This window comes from Pinus tabuliformis, chromosome 4_2, assembly GCF_031772625.1.
Source record: "Pinus tabuliformis cultivar Carrire ecotype Pingquan chromosome 4_2, CPIR1, whole genome shotgun sequence".
Classification (NCBI taxonomy): domain Eukaryota; kingdom Viridiplantae; phylum Streptophyta; class Pinopsida; order Pinales; family Pinaceae; genus Pinus; species Pinus tabuliformis.
The window spans coordinates 1,090,241,109-1,090,268,494 of record NC_142304.1 but is presented as its reverse complement, the minus strand read 5'-3'; the positions used below and the strand labels follow the sequence as shown (position 1 = coordinate 1,090,268,494).

At 38.5% G+C, this 27,386-nt stretch overlaps 1 pseudogene; it reads left to right on the top strand.

The window, feature by feature from the left end:
* Positions 1–6,068: 6,068 nt before the first annotated feature.
* On the top strand, positions 6,069–8,424 carry LOC149173436 (ethylene-responsive transcription factor 3-like; annotated as a pseudogene).
* The last annotated feature ends 18,962 nt before the right edge of the window (positions 8,425–27,386 follow it).

Below are 27,386 nucleotides of genomic sequence, written 5' to 3'. Positions count from 1 at the left end.
TTTGGAGAGATGGAGGCCACCAACATTAGAGAAAAGGAAAAATTAAATTGGTAGTGGGATGTAGGGGGCCACCCAAAAAGGGAAATTCAAATCCCTTAGGAAAATCGAGCTAGGGAGAAGGAGGTCGAATTGGTGGGGCCCACAAGGAGAGAAAGGGGGCAACAAAGATAAATAGAAGGAAGAGACATCATTTTGGGGCTTTTGACATTTTGATAATTGATTGTCACTCTAGCTGTTTAGCTGAGTTACAAGTGCTGCTTAGCACAAGAGCTTCCCAAGGAGTGAAGCTCAACCTTTCTTCGGGGGACTTCGAGTGCCACCCTAGGAAGGATTTTCTCTTGCTTTGGAGGTTGGGAGAGGGACATCACACAAGTACACGCTATTCTAGTTCAGCTGGGACGCAGAGGGAGAGGCCACGCAGTCATTGGGAGAATTGGTGCCAAAAATTGGAGTCTTTATTGCTGCAGGGGTGTTCTTGGTCAGATTCCAGCCAAAGGAGGGAGATTTTGGGAGGCAAAAGGGAGTCCCTCACTGCTGTACGAATTGTTGAAGCTTGCTACTGTGTCATCCCTCACAGGCCTGCACAATTCTTCTTGGGTGATTGTTGTGTGGGGTGTCGGTTGGAGGATTTAGGGGCTGAGCTGCTAGGATTTCATTTAGAGGGAGATTGTGGGGAGATTGCTAGCATTTTGGAGCAGCAATTCATCATTTATGCTACAGGTGGAGCGTTTTGGTATTTGAGGAGGGCCAAGCTATTTGGGGTTGAATTTGGAGGGTCAAAACCAAAGCAAACCCTTTGTAGGTTTTTCTGGGTTTTTGACAAGTATCACAACCCTAAATTTAAAGAATTTTCTGGGCAGTTTTGAGGGGCCAAATCAAGGGGCCAAGTCAGCCAACAATGTAGAAAAACTGGGCCAACGCAGATTTCTGGAGGAACAAACTATTGCAGCAGTTGGGTATTGAGAGATTGATCACCTGGGGCTTGTAGCTTGCCTTGAGCAAGCCCATGTGCACTCCTTCCAATTTATTGTACTCCAATAGTTTACTTATAATAAAATTGACCATTTTGGTGTTGCAGAGCATTTTTCTGTTCATGGGTGTTTGCTGAAATTTATTGTGTTGTTATTTCTGTGCATGTCTTTGATTATCTCTGTAAAATTCCTATTTGGAATATTACAACATAACTAGAGCCTTATTGATTTATCAAATTCAAATAATATAGAAGAACCCAAGTTTGTTGAGTCCAGGTGCTTAGATCCTCAAACACAATTGAAAACATATGAGTGTCATTACCACTATAAGTGTTAAGCAAAAGTGGGGACTGCTCAAACATTAGAATTAGCATGCACATGGCTTAGACAAATGATTGACACAACTCATTAATTCAAATGAGACAGACCTTCAATTATCCCACATTAGCACCCCCCCCCCCCCCCCCCCCCCTGCCACATCATTACTCTCTAAATATTCTTCCTTATTTGGTTGAATGAGTAAATTAACGTTTGATGTGATGGTGTTGTCTGACATAGGTGGGATGTTATGGTATTCCTTGGCATCCATTTCTCATTTGGTTTGGTAACTTTTGCTCTGCCTGTAAGCTTCATCAAGACATGGTGTTAGAAGCTCATAGTGGATATCAACATAATCAGTCTCGAGCTTAGGGGACATGTAACTAATGTTTGTTTTGACTCTATTTTAGTTTTTACATAGAGGGGTATTATCATACTAGTCACTGTGCGCCTTGTGAAATAACAAATCTTTGGCATGTTCAACGAATGATTTCACATCAATAAGAGGATCTCTAGGTAACAAACATACCTAAATAAGAGTGTCTTCCCAACTTGAAGTCCAAATATTTAGGAATGTTGAATTGAAGGCAAGGGTGGCTATTTAAGACAGGCAAATTGGAAGCTCATTGTTAACTAGAACATGCAATGTCATTTGATAATGAGTTTAGAAATAATTCTTATTCAATGATATCTCTTTAAAAGGTTTCTACAAGGTCTATCAAAGCAACTACTAATGAGGAAGATAAATAGCAACAAAACTAAGGGAGATGGTTTTGTGAGAATGCAACTTTGAAATGCAATGAAGATGCCAAACAAGAAGCCCACAATAGACATGATTTTCATTAAAAATCTAGGCTTTTTGTTTTGCAAAACAACATCCTTATTAGACAACTAGATTAGGTCATATAGTTACAAGCATTTTATTTTTGTGGAAAAAAATATTAGAACAACTCAATTGGTTAGTGAACTCTTCACATTTTTTGGAATTTTTGAATCCCTAGTTTTAGACTTATCTATCTAAATTGTATAATCATGTTGTATGGGGAAGCCATGATATTATTTTAATACAATTTCTATGTATTTTAGCTGAAAGAAAAGGAAAAGAAAAAAGAAAACATTATTTGAAGTAAAAGCTTTGCTAAGGGGTGCAAGTCCTTAAATTGATGTGATAACATCCAACCTCAGTTAGTTACTAACGCCACTAATCATTTTGGTCTCATGCCTTGTTGATTGTACTTGGTAAGTGGTTGTTATTCTTCTGATCTTACATGTTATCTGTGCAATGACATATTCTTATGTTGCGACATCATTCCACATCAAGTCTCATGTTCTCAATTGTGTGTGTTAACATCATCATTATGTGTCTATGCATTTTGAATAATACCACATGCATAACAATTATGAGATGAAGATGGTTTATAAGACATTACCTATACCAAAAGCTTTATGGATCCAAAAGTTAGCTTTGGGGTGCAAGTCGCCAAGTTGATGTGGTAGCATCCTCCCTCATTCCTACATTGACATGGTAAGTGGTTTCAATATCAAACCTTGTGGGTCATCTTTTGCTTATGGTTGTTATGTATTTAATGTCACATACCATCTTTGCAATGGCATAAGTCCACATCATGATTACATTATGCATTAATACTCCTTTTCTTTGCATAGATTGTATAAAAGGGTTAGCTACTAGTTATAGACCCACCTTTCTTCTCTATTATCTTTTGTTTGTGTCGTTGCAATCACTCTTTAAATATGTTTTTGGCCCTATCTACTTCCACTTGGTTGATTTTGAACTTAGGTTTCAACATTAACAAAAGTTTGATAATCTCACAACTTGTTGTCATAACACACAATCATACTCAATTATTGGTATTGTTATTATTTTAATAAAAATAATATTCTTACAAATTTCCATGGCTATCCATGCCATATAATTATTTTTGAAGGTCATGACCTAGATGGACATCAAATTAATGTAATGATTTTACTATTTAATTTATGCAAATATATGTACTTCTACCCACCTCTAATTTAAATTTATAATCCCAAGAAGAAACACATGTTTTTAACCATAAAATGATTCAAATTGTACTATTCTCTATAATTGAGCTTTCATTATTCTATAATTTATTAATTTATCAACATTTTCTTTAGTAAGCTAGGTAGAGGTTTTTGTATTAACTGAAGAAAGCAAATTAATACACAGGTTATGTTGCTCACTTGTTACTAGGAAAACCATGACAACAACAACAGAAAATTAATGTTTTTATCCATATTCTTTGAGTAACAATATCAATCCAAAAAATACAATTGAGAAATTCAAAACCAAAAGGGAGATATCCTAAAATCATGTGCATAATGCGTAGTGATAGGAGATGCTTCCCAACATGATAAGACTAGACAAAAAAAGAATATAGTGCATGGAAAGGCTTAAACTGGAGGAGATTTGTCATTGGAATTGAAAACTTGGACATCTGTTACCCTCAGATTTTGTACAATTTTTTAGTGATCTGGTCTCCCAATTGCTTGCATAACAAGGAAATCCAACTACTGTAACCCTCTAGTCGCTTGGATAACCTTGCATCCTAGCGAATGTAGTCCAAAGTTCCTAGTTTTGAGCATGCAACCTTAGAATTTGAGCCACTTTATCAGGGCTAGTCTCTAAACTACTGCCCATAACTTGATGAGACTTTCCAGAATAATAAATGACACAAGGAAAAATCCTCTAACACAAAACTTGATCAAGGACTTGACCTAACAGGCCTAACCATGACAGTGATTTCATCAAACATATGGCGAACATGTAATCTACAGGTCATGAATGCCTATTTGAACATAGAGGTTTGATAAGTCTTATATGAGAATCATCAAGAAGGTCTAATTCCCACTCATAATAGATGCAGTAACATCTATCACGTCATGCTTTCAATAACCATTCGTTTACCAATCAAAACATGATAAGAGACATAACTAGAATCTGTCATAAAACCATTCTCATAACCAACATACAACCATAATAATAACAATGATAGAACAACCATCAAAGCCATGTAATAACAAGTGTAAATACTCATGAAATATAAGAGGAAAGAGCTTTTATTAACATATGCAAACACTAATCAAGTCAAGGACTTCCACGTACCACCTGACCATAGATTGTGTTGAATTGAATCTCTCTTTCATCCAATCACCCCCATGCCATATTCCAAGCATGAATGTGGGATCTCATGGAATAAACCAAGCAAAACCAAACCAGGGTTCCAGAGGCCAAACCACCTTAACCCTCAACCAGTGATTCCACCTCATGGTCGGACATCACTAACCATCACCATATCGGTCTCTACCCAAGCTGTCCAGGGCTCCAGAGTGTTTGTTCCAACCCAACTCCAAGACTGGTAACTCAACCCACAATTGTTGTAGGGCTCCAGAGCATTTGTTCAACCAAGGCTCCAGGACTAGTAACTCAACCCAACAAGGGCTCCATAACGTTTGTCCAACCAAGGCTTCTAGGACTAGTAACTCAACTCAAGCTGTCCTAGGGCTTCCAGAGCGTTTGTCCAACCAAGGTTTCGAGGCCTAGTAACTCAACCCACAACCAGAAGGAGCATGAGCACCAATCAGAACAATCAAGTGGGAAACCCACAACACCATGGCTATCCAGGAAATGACAAGGCTAGGCAAAACCACTATCAATCTAGACAATCCTCCATGCTAATGAGAAATCATAACCAAATAACCACATGCATATACCGTGCATGCCAAAACTAGCAAGGAAATCATACATGCAAGTCGATACCAGCAAAACAATCCCACTGTCGCTGTTGATCCCACTATCCCCTTGCGTTTTCCTGCTTTTCCTTTGCCTTCTTTCTCCAAATCCAAAGTATGCCACAATACTCCAAGAGACTCTTAAGTGTGCAAGAGTATGAAAGAGAGAATAAAGAGAGAGCTCAAAGCTAGAACTAATAAAAAAACTTCAACTGACAAAAGCTGTGAATTAATCCTAAGAAACCTTTTTATCGTTAAAGCCTTTATTTTCTTTCAATTTTCCTCCTATATAATTCTGTGACCTTTCCCATTTTTTTTTATGTCCTTCCCATTTATATTATATTTTCATTTAAACATGTTTATTATTATTTTACAATAAATCTATAATTATTTTATTTATTTATCATACCCCTTATTTAATAATTTTCTTTCATTTAAATATTCTTTTTAATGGTTCATTTATTTATGATGATGAATGAAATGGCCATTTCAAAATGTATGACATACGTTTCCACTCTAAATATTGAACATTTCAAAGCTTCCATATAATTTATTTAATAAAAAATTCAACCATCCTAATCACAAATATGTTATATATTTAAATGTGTCTCTCTCATTGTGTAAAAAATTTAATCAAAATTTCATATCATTTAACTTATTCCAATAATTTTTGATAAAATATAAAGTTTTGGGAACAACTTTTTAATCTTCATCTTTAATTGTATAAAATATTATCAATAAAAACACACTTTCATCAAAATCACCACAAATTTACACCTAACCCAAACACTTATTGCACCTGACATAATAAATAAATTGCTCGCCACACCCTGGCATTATCCCATTGGCAGGTTGGATTAATAATTGTATCCAACCTCCTCCTAAACTCTTACTTGTTTTGAAAGTCGGTGGGTAATCAAACTTTATTAAAATTTCCCAAATAACCCCAAAAAAACACCAAGTAATTTATTAAACAATGAAAATGCAGGGAAAAAGATAATATATGCAAACCGACCTTTGAAATTTTTTCACGCAATTTGTGCACCGACCCTCAGCCTTCCGCTTCTCCCTATTTCTCGCACGCCTCTTTTAACAGGTCTGCGACTTGATTCCCGCCGCGTTTATTAAAGCTCGGCCGCCGAGTTTCCAGATATCCAGCCCCCGAGGGTTTCAAAATCTGCGAACCAAGACCACGGTTTTGGTTGATTTTTGCATACAAACGGAGGTTTCCATATCGATGCCGTATTTAAAGGCGTTCCCGATCGTTTGATTGCGAGAAGGATGCAGTTTTTGTGTTAATTATCTTCTGAGATCGGCCTCTGATATTTAGCCCGAACTCCTTATGCGGTGTGCTCGTCTGGCCTTAAATCGTTCGGTTTAGCCCGAACTTCGTAGGCTTGAAAAAAATGTTTTAATCGGGGAAGTATTTGGAGGTCATCGGGGCTTAAATATTGGAGCCGTTCTGCATTCTTGAGAAATTCGCTATTGCAGGGACGAATCTTCTGTTTTCTGAAGATTATTGTGGAGATTTCTGATCTGGTATTTGCCTCTTCTGCTGTTTGGCTGTGGTCTTATTTATAAAGTTTCGAATTCTTGAAGCTTTGCCGGGCTGAAATCCCGCTGTTTAGCCCGAACTTTGAATTATTGAGAGAAATTGTTTGCATCGGGCGAAGTTTGCGGATCTTATCGGGCTTAAATATTGAAGCCGTTTTGCAGTCCTGAAAATATCGCATTTGTAAGGGCGAATTTTCTGTTTTCTTCGGTGCTTAGGGTTTAATAGTGTTCTTGAAAAAATATTTAAATCGGCAAACTTTTTGTTGTTTGGCTCAAGTATCGAAGCCATATTGTTGGTCCGCCATTTTGTATGCCTGAAAAGTTCGCTTTGGAGGGACACGTTTTCAGTTCATTCCAGTTCTTAGCTTTTGCTATGCTGAAAGCATAGGGTTAGGGTTTCAAATCGTTAAGTGTGAGTAATACTGAAAAACATAGTAGATCTAAATCTACTGTGTTAGATCTTTTCTGTTTGGTCTTTAGGTCGGTCACCTAAGCTGTATTTTTGAGATTTGCAGGAAAACAATCTGTAAATCTCTCTGTTTTAAACCTTTGGGCTGGTAGCTGGTTGTCTGTTCCCTAAAATGCTCAGGCAGCAAGCGAGAAATGCCTGGCATGACGTTGAAAACGTCACGAAAGTCAAATCTACAGTCAAAGAAGTGAAATTTAGAGGTGTTCGCAAGCGTCCATGGGGAAGATTTGCTGCGGAGATCAGAGATCCGGTGAAAAAGGCCAGAGTTTGGCTCGGTACATTTGATACGGCCGAAGAAGCGGCTCGTGCTTACGATGAAGCTGCTAGAGCTCTGAGAGGAGCCAAGGCAAAGACAAATTTCGCCGTTCCCTGCGACGATCAGAGTACAAGCCATAGCAGCACCGTGGAGTCTTCGAGCGGTCCAAGAAATCAGGATGATTCGAAGAAAGCTTTCAATTTGAACGGCAGGGGAACAAGGTTGGTCGAAATTAGCACTAGAACTCATCGGAATAGAGGGGCTAAAGACGCTTTGCGGACTGGCAACGATATCTATAAGAAATACAGGCGAAGCAGGGTTTCTGAAGTGCGGGATTGGCCAAACGATCCTGTACAGCAGTTCGGGTTCGATGCCGCTCCGTGCCACAGCGACTGCGATTCGTCGTCGTCTGTAGTAGTGGACAATGATGCTAATTCTGGCGAAGATTTCCGTGTGATGTGAAACCCTTGCAGGAAAGTGGTTTTGATCTCAATCTTTACAAGGAATGGAGAAGCCCGGAGCGACAGGAGCGGAAAATGTTGCCAGATTTGAATCTTCCTCCCTGTGAAGATGATGCGGAAGATTACCGGGATTTTCTGGCCATATCGTTGCGGATCTGAAGAGAACAGACGGCAATATTCTTGATTTCGTCTCCTCCGTCCGACGGGAGTTTGTTTGTGATCGCAAACGCTAATTACAGTCAATTTGCCGTGCTCTGATCTGTTTTTCTTACAAGTAATCCTTCTGAGTATTCGACCGATCCTATTGGTATGTAGGTCTATTCTCAAGAATTTTTCTTTTATCTAAAAAAAATAGTGAAAATATCTAGAATTACCACAATGGTCATCTTATTTTTGTGACTCTGGATTGCGAGTTGCTCTTTGAAATATACATTTGAGACCGGCGAGGCCAAATGGTCCCTAGTTATTTATTCGGGTCATCCTTTTTGGCTATAATACATAGTAGATTGTACAGAGAAGATGGTAGTGGATTATGTTATTAGCAGTTTATGGTCAATTAGATTTTATTAATGGCCATTCTGATTTAATGAAACAGATTATGGAGTTTGACTCTGCTATTTTTTTAAATGTCGATCTCATGGGTTTGTGATTACGAAGGTTTGCAGATTTCTCTTGTACAAGTCACATTTGTTATTTGTCGGACGCTTTTACGAATTTCTTTCCGATTACTCTGAAGGGCGGTCTTATTTTCTTAATTGGCTCTGAAATTGGTAAAAATATATGTCGCTGATGCATATATCTTAATAATGATGCATATATCTTAACAATGAGACATGTATGCTCTTTCTTGTAAGAAATTAGATTTCCCAATTTGTTTATTTCTCCGAAGGAAAAATTGCAGTCTGTCTTCATGTTCTCTGGTATGGGGGTTAGTGTTGTCCATGGTTTGTTGAAGCTGGTGGTTGAAGACTGTCAAGTAAATCCAGTAGGTTTATGAGAACAGTCGCATCTCCTCCACAAATATCTTGGGGTTTCTCTAAGGATGCTATCTCCAGATGGCTTTTACATTTTTCTGCAACCAAAATTGTATTTCTCTGAGGATGTTCCTCATCTTATAGGTTAATAATCTCAAGGTGAGTGGCAGGGTGGCTGCATATCAAGCATTTCTTGTGCATACCCTCTGCATTGCAACTATAACTTTTTATTCAGTAGAACCTTTCTCAGAAAAATTACAAGCGTCAAAAGTATAGTAGCGTAGTTATCTTAGGAGCTATCAAACCTTCCAAGGGGTAAAAATAAGTCGTCTTCCAAGACTAATATTTTCAAGTCTCAGATGGATTATGCCGAGAGGAATAATTAATCCTTTGGATCTGTTGAGCATCGAGAGGAATTGAAAAAACAGGTTATGGGTTCCATTTTTTGTCGTTCTTGTTTATTAGCATAAACATCGTGTCAGTCAGGTGTGTGATGCATCTCTTCCACTTGAGCTCTAGAGTGAACCTTGCTTGTTTTAGTGTGAAAATTAGTAAAAAGCAGCATGAAGCCAGTGGAATAAGTGCACCAGACCTTGCGTATTTGAAGTAAAAATTAACAAAAAATAGCACAAATCCAGTGGAATAAGTGCACCACACCTTGCCTCTTTTAAATATATATCAGCAAAAATCAGCGTAAATCGAGTGGAATATGTGCACCAGACCTTGCTTTTTTTAAATAAATATTAGCAAAAATCAGCGTAAATCCAGTGGAATAAGTGCACTAACTCAATGTGATCGATTAATCTACAGTTAAAATGGATCTGTTTTACTTAGTAGAATAAATGCACTAGCTTAAAGTTTTTGATGAATCTGGGGTAGAGTTAAAATGTATCTATTTTACTCACTAAAATAAGAGCAACCTAAAGTAGTACCTTAAAGTTCACAATAAATCTGAAGTTAAGATGTTATTCTTTGCACTGGAATATCTTCATCCAAGTTAAAGATGTGTTTATTCCAGTTATATGTAGTTGTTCTAGGATGTATCTAGTCGAGTTACTACCTTAAGATGCATAATAATAAATATGTCTTACTCATGTAGTTGTTATAGGAGTATATATTTTGCTTTTAATATCCAAGGAAACTGGAATTCTCTAACAATACAAGCGTTATATCTGGGTACATAATCAGGCATTTTTTTATGAAGTTATCTTAACATGCATGTGTCGTGGATTTTTTAATGAAGTTTTATTATCCCCTTCTGCAATATGGCGGATATATATTTGATGATCAGTTTTATTTAACCTAACCAACATATTGCCTTAATTAAGGAAAACTACCTTTTTGAACAAGTTGGAAATATATCAAAGGCTTAATAATGTGAAGGCCTAATACAACTTTTCAAAGAAAAGCTTGATGTTAATTATGAGATTACAAACTTTTTATTAATAAACCATTACGTTATGTAATATTTTTTAATTAATTAATAAGCCATCATGGTAAAAAATCAAAATGTTATTCTAGACAGTATGTTTGAATTTATGTTCCAAAAAGTATTGAGATGAATTTAAGTTCCAAACAGTTTTACGTTTTGGCCTTTTAGATCAATTTAAATTCCAAACCAAATTTAAGTGATAGTTGGGAAAATATATAAAACTGTCCAGAATAGATGACACGCACAATTCGGGAAATGGTATTATATTTTTATTCAAATTTTATAGTAATAGCTTGTAAGTAATTTTTTTTTAACATTTGAAAGCACAATTCGGGAAATGGTATTATATTTTTATTCAAATTTTATAGTAATAGCTTGTAAGTAATTTTTTTTTAACATTTAAAAAAATGATTCTGTGAAGTGGAGTCTTCATCATTGTGATTACAGAACGAGGTGGTAGTTACAAGTTCAGTTAGAGCGAGTTTGTCTCCCTTCTTGATTTAAGGGAGAACGAGTTAATACTCCAAAGACAATTAGTTGGACTTTGAGTTAGCTTGTTAATCAAAACTTTTCTAGATTGAGCTAGGCTCCTTGCATCTTTGAATTGGCTCTATAAAGAGGACGAAGGCACATGAAATCATAAGTTTTATACACAAGGTTTGTGAGACAAGATTGTTCACGTGTTTGTGATATCAACCTTGATTGTGAAGAGCGCGGAGAAGTTCTCCTAAGAAATAGGAGATCTCAAGTGTGCAAGGATTTAGGAGATTGTGCATAGATTTGAAGTAGCTTGTGTCCTATAAGAAAAATGAACCACAGTAGTCACAAGAGAATAGGAGTCACATGTGCCCTAGGAAATAGGGACTTGTGCGCTAGGAAATAAGAGTGCCTTGTAGCCAAGGAAATAGGAGAAGTGCGCAAAGAAATTGGGGATCCAATGCACCAGGAAGGAGGAGTAGGATCAAGCAAAAGATAGGGAAGTCAAGGAGGCAGTAGGCAGATGGTGGTGTGCTAGAGAGCCAAAATCAAGTAGTGATCGAGGTAAGCCAAGATCAATTGTATCAACTAAGATTAATGAGAAGAATTAGAACATCAGAGATGATTGCTTTGTAATAGTCAAATTCAAGCTTCTGTGATCCATATTCTGAATATTTGAAACATTTTTGGAAGAAATTAACTTGTTGCTATGATCTGATTCTTCATTTTGGCCTTATGATGATCACACAAGTTGGTTCGAATAAATCTTCCAATGTGATGCCTTCCGAAAATGTTTCAAATACCACAACAATCAATAAAATACCACAACAAAGATAACATGTTTTCCCTTTTGGGTTTCCTAGCTAAATAAATGTGTTAATTTTTGTGATTGTATTTGTTTATTCCACTACTTATAACTTTGTATCTTGGTGAAAGTAAATTTGGTTTTAGTATTTAGTTGCCTTGTTTTCAGTTATTAATTTAAATAGTTGCAAAGTTCATGGAAATTTAACATGGTACCGTAATAGAGATCAATGTAAAGACTACCACCAAATTGATCAGTTAGTGAACAACATAGATCTAGCAAAAGGCTTTTGCTAGAGTTTGAAGAGTAGTGCTTTGGATAGCAGTGTGGCGTTCCAAGGACTAAGGCTAGATCATAGTTTAGAGGGAGCTTCGAAATTTTGCCCATGGAAGGAGCAGATCTTAGTGGTGTTGGAAAATAATGTGGTGTTAGAATTTGTGGCAAATCAAATAAAATCCACCTTAAGATAACAAGAATGACACCAAGGCAAGAAGAATCATTCTTGAGGAGGTCAAAGATCATATTATCCCTCATCTCCATGGGAAGAAGATAACATACGAGATGTGGAAAACCATATGAGATTTGTATCAAGGTTCTAGTGATGCTAGAAATATTTGGATGAGCAAAGGGGAGCCCATCATCATGTATCTTTAAAAGTTCACTCAGGATTGGGATGATTGTAGTAGACAATGACCTTGTGAGTCTTGTGCTCCTTGGCCTCCCTTTGGATGTTGTAGCTCTCTTTGACCTGCTCATGGCTAATCGATTGTCTAGGTCGACCCAACCCTGAGCTCCGCGCAGGTATTTCAAACAAATAGAGGGTATTTCTGATTAGACTTCATAAGTCTTGGGAGAATTTTTAGGGTGTAGTTAATGGGAGAGAGAATATTCCAGTTGTAAAGGCCATGGAGTGACGATGTCCAAGAAGAAATATGGAGAGAGATGAGAGTTGGGAGATCAACTTTGATAGAGGACGAGGAGAAGTTTGCCTTGGTAGGCAAAGGTAGTAAAACTAAGGGCAAGAAGGGCTAGGGAGAGCCAGAGTCTAGTCAGAAGGGTGACAAGGTCAAGTGCTTCCATTGTCACGAGTTTAAACATTATGCCACTAAGTGTCCTAATTAGGAGTCGTCTAGTGAGAATCATGTGACTAAACTAGTTAAGGTAGATGAGTTTTTTTCTCAGTTTGAGAAAGATTTCTCATTGAAGCGTGCATGGCAAGCTCAACAAATCATAGTGTATGGTATATTGATTCAAGAACATCTTTCTACATGATCGAGAATAAGGAGTATTTCAGCGACTTGAAGGATATCAACATGCAATTTCAGGCTGAGATAGGAGATGATGGCAAGTACACAATTAGGGGAGTTGGTATTGTTAGTTTTGAGAGGGAGTCAGGGAGCTCTCCCCATCTCAAATATGTCCTCTATGTTTTGGGCTTGAAAAAGAACTTTATTTTAGTAGCTAGCTACCCTTGAGAAAAAGGGTTTATGATGTCATCTTCAACAGAGTAAGGTGTACCTCAATCACCTAGCTTCTAGATGTAAGTAGATAAGTTTGGGGATGAAGAATTTGTATTTGTTGCAAGTTGAGACAGGGGTAACCTTGAGCAGTAAGGCAGGAGATGCGTAGAGTAGGGACATGAGGGTTGAGGAGAGCAGAGCTCTGAGAGAGTCCTTTGAGCGAGAGCAAGTTAAAGCTCCCAAATAGCCTCAACCAATATCATAGTTTGAGTTTCGATTAGTTGGAAAGTGGGTTGACCAACAACATGATGAGAAGAGACTAGGACGAGTGGAGGCAACCACTCAATGAATGACTCCCATCACAATGAGGAGAGAGCCAAGTGGGTTGATCAGGGAGACCAAGAGCGAAATTTAGACTCCTAGCTCTATGTTCAGGCAGAGTAAGCAACCATATAGGTACATCAGGTATATGGCATTGCTGACTGAGTTGATAGTGTCAGAGCCACAATGAAAATCAGTGGTAGGCTCAGATGGGGTGTACAAGGTGGATCATAGGAGCATGGTTGGAAGGAATAGGTTTTCAATCTAGAATATATGAAGTATGAGATTATTTTAATGTCCACGAGGCTAAAAATAACATATGGGACAAATTGCTTTTCCATTTGGTTTTTGTATTCGACTCATTTCTTGTGAAGTTTTACAATAAACCTCCCATCTCCTCGACAAACCTTTCTTTGAAAAGATTATCCCAGGAGCTAGTTGTCAGAATATCCGCGTAACTTTCTTTCTTGTCTTTGAAGGCCTCACATTTTAAAAATGAAATGCTTTTTTGTTTCCACTTTTTTGGAAGAGCAAAAAATACATATTCTCTCTTCCCGCACTTCTTTTGGCCTTTTCTAGCGACATGTTTCACAACGAAGTTGATGAGAACTAGTCCTTATTGAGCAATAAGAATTTTGGCTCTGTAAGAAATATCGGTCCCTATGTACGCTTTGTTGGGTGTGGACCCTGATTATCTTATGTATTCAAAGGTTTCAATCGGATGTATACCCCAGGGAGATTATACATCCCCTCCACGTGGGGGGGACTTGCCCCCCTTGCGGGGGTTTGGGGGCGTCGATCCCCTTCAGTTGGGGGGTTCGGGGGCAGCGCCCTCAAAGCTAAAAATAGAGGTAAAATTGCCTTGTAAAAGTATAGTAATTTCTAGTCAATTTGGGCTGTTTATTAGGTGGATGATCTGACGATAGAAGTTATGTTTAATTTAGGGTTTTTGCCTTAGAAGGGACCCCTCACTATATATGAGGGAATTGTATTGCGTCTATGTAGATTTGTATTCTGAGTGAAGAAGAGAGAGGAGATTGAGAGCGAAGAGGGAGTTACACTGGATCTGCTGTAGGTTGTATCTCTTCAGTTCGCTGGATAATATAAAAAGAATAACTGATTATTTTTCCGTGGATGTAGCCCAAACTAGGTGAACCACATATATCTGTCTTTCTTGTTTTATGTGTTTTTTGTGTTTATATCTCTGCAATATTTTATGTGTTCCATTGCTTTGTAATATATAATTTTATAACCACTGGTATCAGCGCCGAACAGTTCCTGGTTCAAGTGGGAGCAATGGCGGAAGATGGTAGGTTCAGGGTCGAAAAATTCAATGGCGAAAACTACCAGTTGTGAAAGATGCAGATGGAAGATTATCTGTATCAGAGAGATCTGTACCTACCATTGAGCGGAAAGACAAAGAAGTCGACGAGTATGACAGACAGAATGGAATATTCTCGACAAAAAGACACTTGGAACAATACGGCTGTGCCTAGCGGCATTGATAGCGTTTAATATTTTATAGGAAATGACAATAGAGGGTTAATGTCGACATTGACTAAACTATATGAAAAGCCCTCGGCCTCAAATAAGGTATTTCTTATGAATCGTTTATTCAATATGAAGATATCAGAAGGTGGATCTATTGTAGACTATTTAAATGATTTTAATACAGTTACAAGTCAATTAAGTTTTGTACGGGTAACTTTTGATGATGAAGTTAGGGCTTTGTTATTTCTGTGCTCATTTCTAGAAAGTTGGAATGGTTTAGTTATGGCCATTAGTAACTCTGTCTCTGGATCTAATATTTTAAAGTTTGATGATGTTGTCGGTGCAATCCTTAGCGAGGAAATGCGACGGAAAAGCTCCGGTGAGACATTAGGTAATGCTTTCATTGCAGAGACTAGGGGAAGAAAAATGGAAAGAGGAAAGAGCCCAGGATATTGCAGTGAGTCAAAAAAAGACAGATCCAAGTCTAGATTGGGGATAGTGCGCTGGAAATGTGGGTAGAAAGGACACCTGAAGAAACACTGCAAGTCTCAGAAGGGAAAAGGAGACGCGCAACAAGAAACTAATCATGAAGCGAATGTAACAGGGGATGTGTTGCAAGATGCTTTGATTATTTCACTATAAAATATTATTGATGCCTGGGTGGTAGATTCAGGGGCCTCATTCCATGCCACACCTGATAAGAAACATTTTTATGATTATGTTCAAAGAGATTTTGGACAGGTTCGATTGAATGATGATAAACCTTGTAAAATTGTTGGAATGGGTACAATTTTCATAAAACAACAAAATGGAAATCAATGGCTATTGAAGGAGGTAAGGCATGTTCCAGATCTGAAGAAAAATCTGATTTCAACCGGGGAGTTGGGTGGTGAAGGTTGCATGACTACTTTCACAGATAAAACCTGGAAGATCACTAAATGATCCCTGGTAATAGCGAAAGGAGGAAAGGTTGGTACATTGTATTTATGCAATGGTATTTCTAATTCTGTTAATGCTTTAAGCTCTAAGGGGAAGATACAACATTGTGGCATCATAGGCTCGGGCACATGAGTGAGAAAAGGATGCAGATTCTTCACTCAAGAAATTTGTTGTCAGGTTTGAAGCATGTAGATTTAAAATTCTGTGATAATTGTGTTTATGGAAAACAAAAGAGAGTCAAAGTCCTTAGAGTTGGGAAAGAAAAGAAGAGTGAAAAATTAGTGCTTGTGCATACAGATGTATGGGGACCTGCTCAGGTATTATCTCTTGGTGGCTCTCGTAATTATGTTACTTTTATTGATGATACAACCAGAAAAACTTGGATTTATTGTATTCGAAATAAATCTGATGTATTTGATATTTTCAAGAAATGTAAAGTTTGGTCGAAAATGAGATAGGAAAAAAGTTTAAGTGTCTTAGATCAGAGAATGGGAGTGAATATTGCAGCAAAGAGTTTGATAGGTACTGTTCAGAAAATGGTATTCGTAGAGAGTATACAATTTCAGAAACACCACAAGAAAATGGCGTGTCAGAAAGGATGAACGAGACAATCATGGGGCGTGCAAGGTGTATGAGATTGCATGCATGATTGTGTTTACAATTTTGGGTAAACGCTGTAGATACTGCTGTTTATCTAATAAACAGAGGTACTTCAAGTTCCTTGGATGGTGGTATTTTAAAGGAGGCATGAACAAGTAAAAAGGTAAACTACTATTTTTTAAAGACTTTTGGTTGTGAAGTTTTTGTCCACATTAACAAAGAAAATAGAACAAATGCTTGAGGCAAAATCAAAGAAATGTACTTTTATTGGATATGGTCTTAATGATTTTGGTTATCGCTTTTATGATTATGAAAAACATAAAATCATTAGGAGTAGAGATGTCATATTCAATGAAAAGGTTTTGTATAAGGATCAGTGGCAGGAAAAGAAACAGGGAAAGGAAAATAGAGAATACACAGTGCTTGATGAGATCACAGAAAAAGTGATGGTGTTTGAAAATCATAATGATCAACAGCTAGAACAACAACCACAACAACAACAAGCACTTCAAACACCTGAAAGTGGTGTTAGAAGATCTAATAGGATGAGTAGACCCCCTGAACGATACTCTCTTTCATTATATTATGTATTGTTCACTGATTCTGGTGAACTAGAATGTTATGAAGAAGCAGTGCAAGTAGAAACCAGGAAGAAGTGGGAGCAAGCCATGAAAGAAGAGATGGACTCCTTAGCACATAATCAGACTTGGGACTTAGTCAGGTTGCCTAAGAAGATAGAGGTAAAAAAAAGTACAAAGCTAGACTTGTGGTGAAGGGGTTTGCACAGAAGAAAGGTATTGATTTTGATGAAATATTTTCTCCTATTGTTAAAATGACTTCAATCAAAACTATTTCAAGTCTAGTAGTAGTTGAAGATTTGCATCTTGAGCGGTTAGATGTAAAGACAAACTTTCTCCATGGAGATTTGGAGGAAGAGATATATATGCAGTAGCCACAAGGATATGAGGTAAAAGGGAAGGAGAAATTAGTGTTCAGGTTGAAGAAGCGCTTGTATGGCTTAAAACAGGGTCCAGGGCAGTGGTATCTAAAATTTGAAAGGTTTATGTCTGAACAAGGTTATACGAGATGTCATTCTAATCATTGTGTTTATTTCAAAAGACAAAATGATGACAACTATATTATATTGTTATTGTATGTAGATGACATGCTTGTCGTAGGTTCTAACATGCAGGGAATAAATGTGCTCAAAAGAAAATTGGCAAACTCATTTGTAATGAAGGATTTGGGCACTGCAAAACAAATCTTTGGTATGAGAATAACTAGAGACATGAAGAATCACAAATTAACATTGTCTCAAAGTGAATATTTAAAAAAGGTGTTGAAAATGTTTAATATGCAGAATGCAAAACCAGTTAGTATACCTTTGGCTAATGATTTAAAATTAAGTAAGGAGGCGTGTCCCAAGACTCGGGAAGGAATGGCTCATATGTCTAAAGTTCCATATGTATCAACAGTTGGAAGCTTAATGTATGCAATGGTCTGCACAAGACTTGATATTGCACATGCAGTGGGAGTTGTATGCAGGGACATGAACAATCCAGGGAAAGAACATTAGATGGTGGTGAAATGGATTTTCAGGTGTTTGAGAGGTACCACAAATCAAGCATTATGCTTTGGTGGTTCAAACATTGCTCTACAGGTATATGTTGATGCAGATATGACGGGTGATAGAGATAACAAGAGGAACACAATAGGGTATGTGTTCACTGTAGGTGGAACAATTGTCAGTTGGGTCTCAAAATTGCAAAGTGTTGTTGCATTCTCAACAACAGAAGCAGAGTATGTTGTTGCTACAGAGGCAAGTAAAGAAATGATTTGGTTACAAAGGTTTCTGGATGAATTGGGTAAGAAGCAGGAGTTGGGCAGGTTATACAGTGACAGCCAAAGTGCCATACATCTTGTAAAGAACTTTGCGTTTCATTCCAAGACTAAGCGTATTCAGGTCAAGTATCATTTCATACGGTCAACGTTGGAAGATTGACAGTTGAAGCTGGAAAAGATACACACTAGTCAGAATCCTGCAGATATGTTAACAAAAGTTGTAACCAGGGAGAAACTAAGAATCTGTTCAGTTTCAATTGGTCTTCAAGTATGATGAAGAAGATGAGAAGCAACCAGGTCCAAAGTGGAGTCATTGTCTAGCAAATGAAGCAGCGGTGGAGTTGATATAATCAGTCTCCAAGTGGGAGATTGTTGGGTGTGGAGTATGATTATCTTCTGTATTCAAAGGTTTCAGCGAGATGTATATCTCATAAAGATTATACACCTCTCCATGCGGGGTGATGCGGGGGCGCCACTGCCCTCGAAGCTAAAAACAGAGGTAAAATTGCATTATAAAAGTATAGTAATTTCCAGTCAATTTGGGCTGTTCATTAGGCGGATGATTTGACGGTAGAAATTATGTTTAATTTAGGGTTTTTGCCCTAGAAGACAACCCCTCATTATATATGAGGGAATCGTATTGCGTCTATGTAAATCTGTATTCTAAGTGAAGAAGAGAGGAGATTGAGAGAAAAGAGGGAGTTACAGTTGATTTGCTGTAGGTTGTATCTCTTCAGTTTGCTGGATAATATAAAAAGAAGGATTGGCTGTTTTTCTGTGGACGTAGCTCAAACTGGGTGAACCACATATATCTGTGTTTCTCTCGTTTTATGCATTTTCTGTGTTTATATTTCTGCAATATTTTATGTGTTCCATTGCTCCGTAATATATAATTTTATAACACATTTTTTGTTGATTATGAATGGGATTAAACTCTTCAATATTGTACTTTTTCTTTCTCCTTACCTATTCGCAAGTACATGTGTGGAATTTATCCATATCAAAAGTTTTTTTCTCTAACAAAAGTTGTGTGGAATTTATCCATAACAAAAGTTTTTGTGGGACACATGCTCAAGCAAATATCCCATTTACCAAACCATTTGTTATTTTGTCGCATCCAAGTTTTTTTTGTTGTTGCACAATATGCCATTAAACACAACTTTAGGCCATCCACCTTCTCCATTTGCTCAATTTTTTTTAAATACCTTATGACTTGCACCATAGCAATTGCTTCAAAAGGAGCAACCTTTGTTTTACTTAACAAGATAACATAAGAAATTACACTTTTAATTTTGAATTTGTTTGTAATCAAACACTTTTTAATTTTCTCAATTTGTTTCCACTGTAGTGCAGAGGTATTGCTAGCCCACAGTTCAAAACCATAGAGAATCACCAGAATCACTAAAAGCCCAAAAAAGGTTAAAGTGGTTTAATAGCCCCATAACATTGCATCTCTACTCCTGTTTTGAAAAACATAAAATGCTTTCCAACCCCCCAATTTTTTTTTCTTTGTACAACCATTCCAACTTAGATTTTTGTTGAAGTCAATTATGAGGTATTTGTAATCCGCAACTTCTTCTAGAATGTTGCCTTCAAAGTAGAACCTACGCTAGTTATGCATTCTTTTGTGAAAGAAAACCACTGCTTTCGTTTTGCTAATATTGACTTGCACCCCCACCCTTCTACGAAAATGCTCAAGGGAAAGAAAGTGCTCTTGCAAACCAAGAGCAGATTTAACAATCAGAGTAAGGTCATTTACATACAAAAAAACATTATAATGAACTTGCCCAAATGGATACTTTCACCCCATTGCAAATTTAACCACTCTTCAAGCTTGTCGATATATAAACCAAAAAGTTAGGAGACAATGGGCAACTTTGCTTGACCCTGATATCACTTCTAAAACTTTCAGAAATGCTTGCTGAAGTTATAATTTTGGCTTTCACCTCTTCATATAACCTATGCACAACTTATCTTAAATCCTTGGGAACTCAAAGTTCTTCCATTCCGTGCCAAAGCTTATCCCTAGGAACCATGTCAAAGGGTTTTTTGGAATCAACAATGCAACAAAAGACTTTTTCCTTCTCCCAAACATTTTCAATGATGTGCCTTAAAGTGATACCATGATCCACTGTAGAATGTTTAGGTCTAAAACTTGCTTTCCCTTTAGCACATTTATCTCTTTCTTCTGCCCACGACAATAGATAACATTGTGGCGTTGGAGACAAATCTAGGTAGAGGATGTGCTTCCAAAAGTACCTTCTTCGTTAAGGAGTGTTGAACATGTAACAAATAAAGGGTTTTTTGCTTGTGCTTTAGCAAGTGAATACCTCGATTAATCTACGGTGAATAGCTCATCCTAACTGAAATCTAACTCATGAGCTCGCAGTAAATAGCTCGATTTGGGTTTGCAGACCCTAGTTGTCCTTATGGATGCCGGTTTTTCACCGCTGCCTCCGTTCGCCTTTTCTTCACTTGTTTTTTGTTGATCCCCTTCCCGATCTTGAGGTCCGTTGCTTCCAAATGTTCGCTTGCTTCTTGTCTCTAATACCTTCTCTAGAGGTTTTTTGAAATTCTTCTTTCTCGCTTCCTTACTTCCCTCTTAAACTACCTGATTGTAAGAGGGAGTAGCACTCCCCCCCTGCGCGTACCGCCATGGTTCCCTGAGTCAAAACCCTAGCGCCAACTCCAACCCTAGATCCTATTCAATTCCCTATAGTCCGAAACATCTCATTTGAGGTGTATCAAAGCCGACATCATGACGACCTTTAATGCAATCTCATGTTCAAAAGGTAATACAATTTTTACTCCACCATAAAAATATAATATATATATATATATATATATATATTTTTTTTTTTCTGAATATGCTTAATTCTATTATCATACAAGTCAAAAATACAAAATAGTGTACAAAGGCAAGGCTAAGAGAATTTGCCTATCAGCCCTTGCCTTGCCTTGTCATCAGCTCCAAAATTGAAGGGATTCAAAATTGGAAATGTAGCTGGAGCAGTGCCGACACAGTTACAGCACTAAAAATGACTGAAACAACTCCAAGACACCAGGGCCCTGGATTGACACATACATGGATGGACAAAGACACACAGACATGTGGACACATACAAAGACACCAGAACCATGACGGTTGACACCTGAACATTTACAATCGACACATTGACAAATACAATGCCGCCTCATAGCCGAGAAACACATCGAGATCCCAACAAAAAGAACAGAGAATACCAGGGCGAGTTCAGTCTTCCCCAGTATTCTGGGGCTCCTCTACAATTCGACACCCAAAACAGAGCGCATCCTCTGAATCTGTAAGCTGGATGACCGCATCATGGCTACCCTCACGGACTGGCCTGCTCGGACCAGCATATTCAGCTTGCGTGGAAGGGCCAGCATCCGGTGCATGATTGATAGCAGGGCGTTCAAGATCCAGCACGCGGTCACGCCCAGACTCCATCCGACTCGGCCCGGGATCTCGACCATAAGTCGACCAACCTGCTCCTGTTCCAACCGGCGGACATGCAATGGGGGATTGCTCCCTGCTGGAGCGCTGCACTTCCGACAGAGGCTCAATCTCCACATTTTGCGTTATACCAGGCTCAACAGTAATCGAAACGACCAAAGTAGAATTGACTTGCCTGTACCTGAGCCTGTACCTGAGCATGGGGAGCTCCCGCTGCCCCTCTTCAGAATTTGGGCTGCTGCCATGCTGCCCCCTCTCTTCCTCAATGCTGCCCTGCAATCTTTGTGGCTGCGAAGTAACCTCGAGGGAGGAAGAAGGCGAATAGTAATCGTCCGGCGGGGGGGCCCTGCCCTGAATTCCCCCTCTTCGGCTACCCATTCGCGGTCTCGCTCTCGACATGACTGCTCCGCTTCCAGCACAAACACTCTGAACTTCAACAGCGACCAGAATTGAAACCAGCACTATGAACCAGCACCAACGCCCCGCTCCGACTCCCACGCCCAGAATTGAAACCAGTAACAATAACCAACTCCAGCACCAAGAAATCACAACAGGCTTGCGAACCAGCGGCTCTCCTCTCAATTCGTCATTTCCAATTCCTTCTCCCTCATCAGGCTTGCGAACCGGCGGCTCCCTCATACTCTTCTGCACCTCCATCAGACGCTGCTTTAACCTCATCGCCGCAACGAAGTCCAAGACCTTCCCTCGAGCCGAATGGACAGGCATTAATGCCTTCATTCCTATGCCTGCAGACGAAATTAAACTCCGCTGCGCGTGGTACCACCGTCCTCCGTGAGCGAGCCACCTGCCCACGTGATGGCGCGTGCCATTCACCGAGCCCCTATGCACCCGCATCCGGGAAAAAATATAATAATATTATTAAGATAAAAAATATTATATGTTTTACCAAACCTTATAAATAATCTATCTATATATTTTCAAAGGAGAAAAACTCTTGCAGAATAGATTAAGACATTGTAAACATTACACTAATTTATTAATAATTGAATTAATTCACAAGTAAAATAAAATAAACATGTGTATTGAAGGGGAGAGCAAAAAAGAAAGACCAAAAAGTGTATTTAACCTATAATTATAATAAATTTGATCAATTTGAGAGGATGTGCAATTATAAAGAAAACCTAATGGAAATTAAGGAAAAATGGGAGAGGAATATTCTTATGGAAAAATGCTCCATAAAAATAAGTGGGCCGGGGAATACGAAAAGAAGGTTTAGCTCAAAGGGAAGGGAAGGGAGAGAGAACTAGGGGTGGAATGGAATAAAGTCTATTTAGTGCTTAGTTGCCTTTTTTCGAGATATTCATCCAAGTAGTTGCATAGTTTCATGGACATTTAACATGATCCTTTAAAAAAATATAAATAGAATCACATATAAAAAAATTATAATTTTAAATGGTGAATTCCATTTTCTAGATTTATATTGTATATATATTTATGAGTTTTTTTGGGTAGACTCACCACCCATAATCAAGCACAAAAACAAACCATACATCATCAAACACAATAACAAACCACACTGGAAAGGAAAAAATGAAAAAAACTAAAAATAAATTACTAATAAGTAAGTTACTAATAACATAAAAATATAATAATATTTTTTTTTGATCAAGTAAGAGTAGGACCTTCTATTAAGCTAGCCAAATATACATAATTTACATGAAGCTGCACTTGCTCTGTGAGAGTACAACAGTCAGCAGGGCAGACAAAACCAAACTATTCACCCAAAACCAAGAGAAGCCTAAACAGGGAAATTGAGGAGAAACTGCTAAACAAAAAGGGCACACGACCATCTAGTAGTGCTAACGTGCACCAAAAGGACCTAGAACTCCTTGGAAGCCGAGTCCACCGAATCGGGGGCCACAAAAAGGCCACAAAAGACCTGTCGAGGGTCCACAAGAGGTCCCACCACAAACTCCACTTAAAACTAACAAACGGACTCTATGAAAATTAAAAGCATAACACTCTAATCTTTTTTCGGGTCCAACCAACTAGCAAAAACAAAATGCCACTGTTGATCAACTGACTAAGATCCAACGACCTTCGTGAATATCGGGAGGACGAGAAGCTCAAGAGTCATCGGGTGGTTTTCTCTCACCTCGCGTTGCAACGTGTCGCACGAAGAGTGGAATCGGAGCCAAACTCAAAAAAACCAGAAACCATTCTGACCCTGCTCGATATACCACTTGTGGTAATGAAACAGTGGTTTCACGGAAAAACAAATCGCCACCGTTGATCAACTAACTAAGATCCAACGACCTTTGTGAATATTGGGAGGACGAGAAGCGCGAGAGTTAACCGCTCGATGAGGGTGGTTTTCCCTCACCTCGTGTCGCACGAAGAGTAGAATCGGAGCCAAACTCAAAAAAACCAGAAACCATACGGGCCCTGCCCGATATACCACTTGTGGTTTTGAAACAGTTGTTTCACGGAAAAACAAACACGTCCTTTCGCCATGTGATGTCCTTCAGATTAGTCCAACGGGCAGTTCTTGAGCCACTCTAGTCCACCCAAATTCTTTGTCAAACACCAACTAAGCAATATGAAAATGGACACCCCAACCTGTGGTGCTGTCCGAGTCAATCCTTTCATCATTCAATCAAAAGTACACCAAGCTTTGGAGAACAGCCAAACCACAGAGGGTTAGACTGTAAGGGGTTCTCCATCCTCTTGCCGGTCTTCTGAGTCCCTTCGATCCGTCCTGTTAGTCCACAGTTCCATATCCTGGGTTCCCTGACAGAGACAATGCTCCCACAATTTTCCTGGAGGTAACGAATCCTAGACATACCTAGAATCTGTGTCCCTGTTAGTGACACCTTCGTTTGCCAATCGATCCGATAACATGTTAGCTTTCCTTTTCCCATGAACAAGTCTGACAATTTTAAGGGTTTGCAGGTGATAGTAGATGCGGTGAAAAATTTGCAAAAGCTTCTAGTGCTTTGACACTTTATTTGGAGAGGTTCCATTGCATATTTTCTTAGCTGCTCTAATAATCAATTCTGAATCTGCTTCAATTATAACATTGTGTGAATTTGAATCCACCAGGATTTCCAAGCATTGCTCTAATGCCATGAGCTCAACCATGTTATTAGTGGCTTTCCCTAAGTGGCCATGGAAGATTTTCTGTATTTGCCCCTGATCATCTCTTATGGCACCCCCAAAGCCCGCTAATCCCGGGTTACCCTTGGATGCTCCATCAATATTAACCTTTAAGAAACCATAAGGAGGGGGCTTCCAAAAGTTAACACCTTTATTTATTAGGGTCACTTCTTTTATTATTCTCAGAGCACTAATGGACTGGAGACCCAAGTGAAGTAAAATACTCTCCTCTTGGGGTAGAGGAGGATCCTTAGGAAGGGTCCTCAACAAGCTTCTTACTGTGTCTTTGAGCTGCCTTAGAATTTGATCAATTATGTGTTGGGGCTTGCTTGTTTTGTTTTTGAAGATCTGACTGTTGCGCTCTTTCCAAACATTCCAGATGACAAAGCGTAAAACCAGAATCCATGCTTTATTAATAATCTCATTCCTTGAGAAATTCTTCCTCTAGTGCTTTAAAGTATTGGATACGCTGAGACTATCCCTATCAGTTTGTCTAAAGATCGAGGCCACGCAGTCCCACACCTTGGAAGTGAAAGGACAAAGGTTAAGAAGGTGTTCAATCGTCTCCTCATGTGAGCCACAGAGGTAACATTTGGAAGGACCAATGAAGCCTTTCTTTAGGAGATTCTCCCAAGTTAAGATCTTCCTTCGATGCACTAGCCAGATGAATAACTTTATTTTCATCCAGTGGGGGCTTTTCCATAGTTTCTTCCATACTTGATCACGATTCACAAAGTTAAATCTTGTAACTTCCTATTTAGCCTCTTTGAGGTTAAAGTTACCTTTGGAATTCTTTCCCCATCTTAATTGGTCAGGTGAGGGGGAAACTAGAATCCTTCTATGCTCTAGATCCTCGGTGAGAGCATCTGCCTTGGCCTCTAGAGGACTCTAATACCAGTGGTTAGAAAAATTATATATATGACAGAGAAATGCGAAACATATAATATGCAGAAAAACACAAACACATAAAACCAGAGAGACATAGATATATGTGGTTCACTCAGTTTGGACTACGTCCACCTCGAATAGTCAGTCCTTCATTTATATTATGCAGCAAAATGAAGAGACAACCTACATCAGATCCGCTGTAATATCCTCTGTTTTTTCTCACAGTCTCACCTATCTATTTCTCGTTTTGAGAATACACATCTATATCATAGACTCAATACAATACCCTCATACAAAGAGAGGGGTTGCCTTATAGGGCAAAAAACCCTAAACTAAAAATAAATTATACCGTCAGATCATCTGCCTAATGAACGACCCAGATTGATTAGAAATTACTATACTTTTACAAGGCAATTTTACATTTGTTTTTAGCTTCAGGGGCGCTGCCTCCAAAATTCCCATCGGGGGACCGCTAGCCCCCGGACCCCCTAGTCGGGGGGGATCAGTGCCCCCAAACCTCCATGAGGGGGACAAGTCCCCCCCGCACCTCCCCACGTGGAAGGTTGTACAATCTTCCTAGGGTATACATCCGGCTGAAAACAAATACCTCTAAATAATCATGCTCCACACCCAACAATCTCCCACTTGGAGAATGATTGTAGCAACTCCACCGCTGCTTCATTTGCTGGACAAATACAACCACAACAAATCAACTAATATGCAATCTACTAATCACACTAGTATACATGGATGATTTGATTTTTGGCAACAACAATGATGAGATGAGTTACAAATTTTCCCAATAAATCTCAAAAGAATTTGAAATTTCAATGATTAGAGAGTTACCTTTCTTTCTTGGACTTCAAGTATCTCAAAACTGATGTTGGAATGTTCATAACACAAGAAAAGTACCTCAAGGAGATGCTTAATCGATTTGGGATGGAAGAATGTGTTGTTGTAAGCACACCTATGATTACAGGTTGAAAGTTGAGTAAGGATGATGAATCCGCTACTGTAGATGCAACTTTCTATAGATCAATGATTGGAGGTATTTTATATCTGACAGCTTCATGACCAAACATCATGCAAGCAATAGGAATGGTGGAATGATTCCAATCAACCCTTAAGGAATCTCACATGCTAGAGGTAAAAAGAATACTCATATACTTAAAAGGCACTCTTAATTTTGGACTATGGTACCCTAAGAGCACAAATATTACCTTGTTGGCATATATTGATGCAGATTGGGTAGGAAGCATTGATGATCAAAAGAGTACTAGTGGAAATGAAATTCTTCTTAGGAAATTGTCTTGTGTCTTGGCTTAGCAAGGAAAAATCATCTATATCTCTCTCCATAGCTAAAGCTGAGTATATGGCAAGAGTAGATTTTTGTAACAAATTCTATGGGTGAAGGAAGCCTTGAAGGATGTCAATATAGAAACAAATCAACCTATTACCATCTACTATGATAATACTAGTGCCATCAGTCTCTCAAAAAATGCAATCATGCATGCAATGAAAAAAAAAATTCCAATCAAATATGACTTTCTTCGAGAATAGGTTGCAAAGCATAACACCAAAATGGAATATGTCAACACTAAGGAACAAATCTTAGATATCTTCACAAAACCCTTACCTTGAGAAGCATTTGAATATATTCGTTAAAAGATGGGATTCATATTTCTTGCATCCCATTAGAGCATCCCTTTGCTATTGATGTCAAAGGGGGAGGATAAGTCAGGGGGAGAATATGAGAGGACGAGTAGCA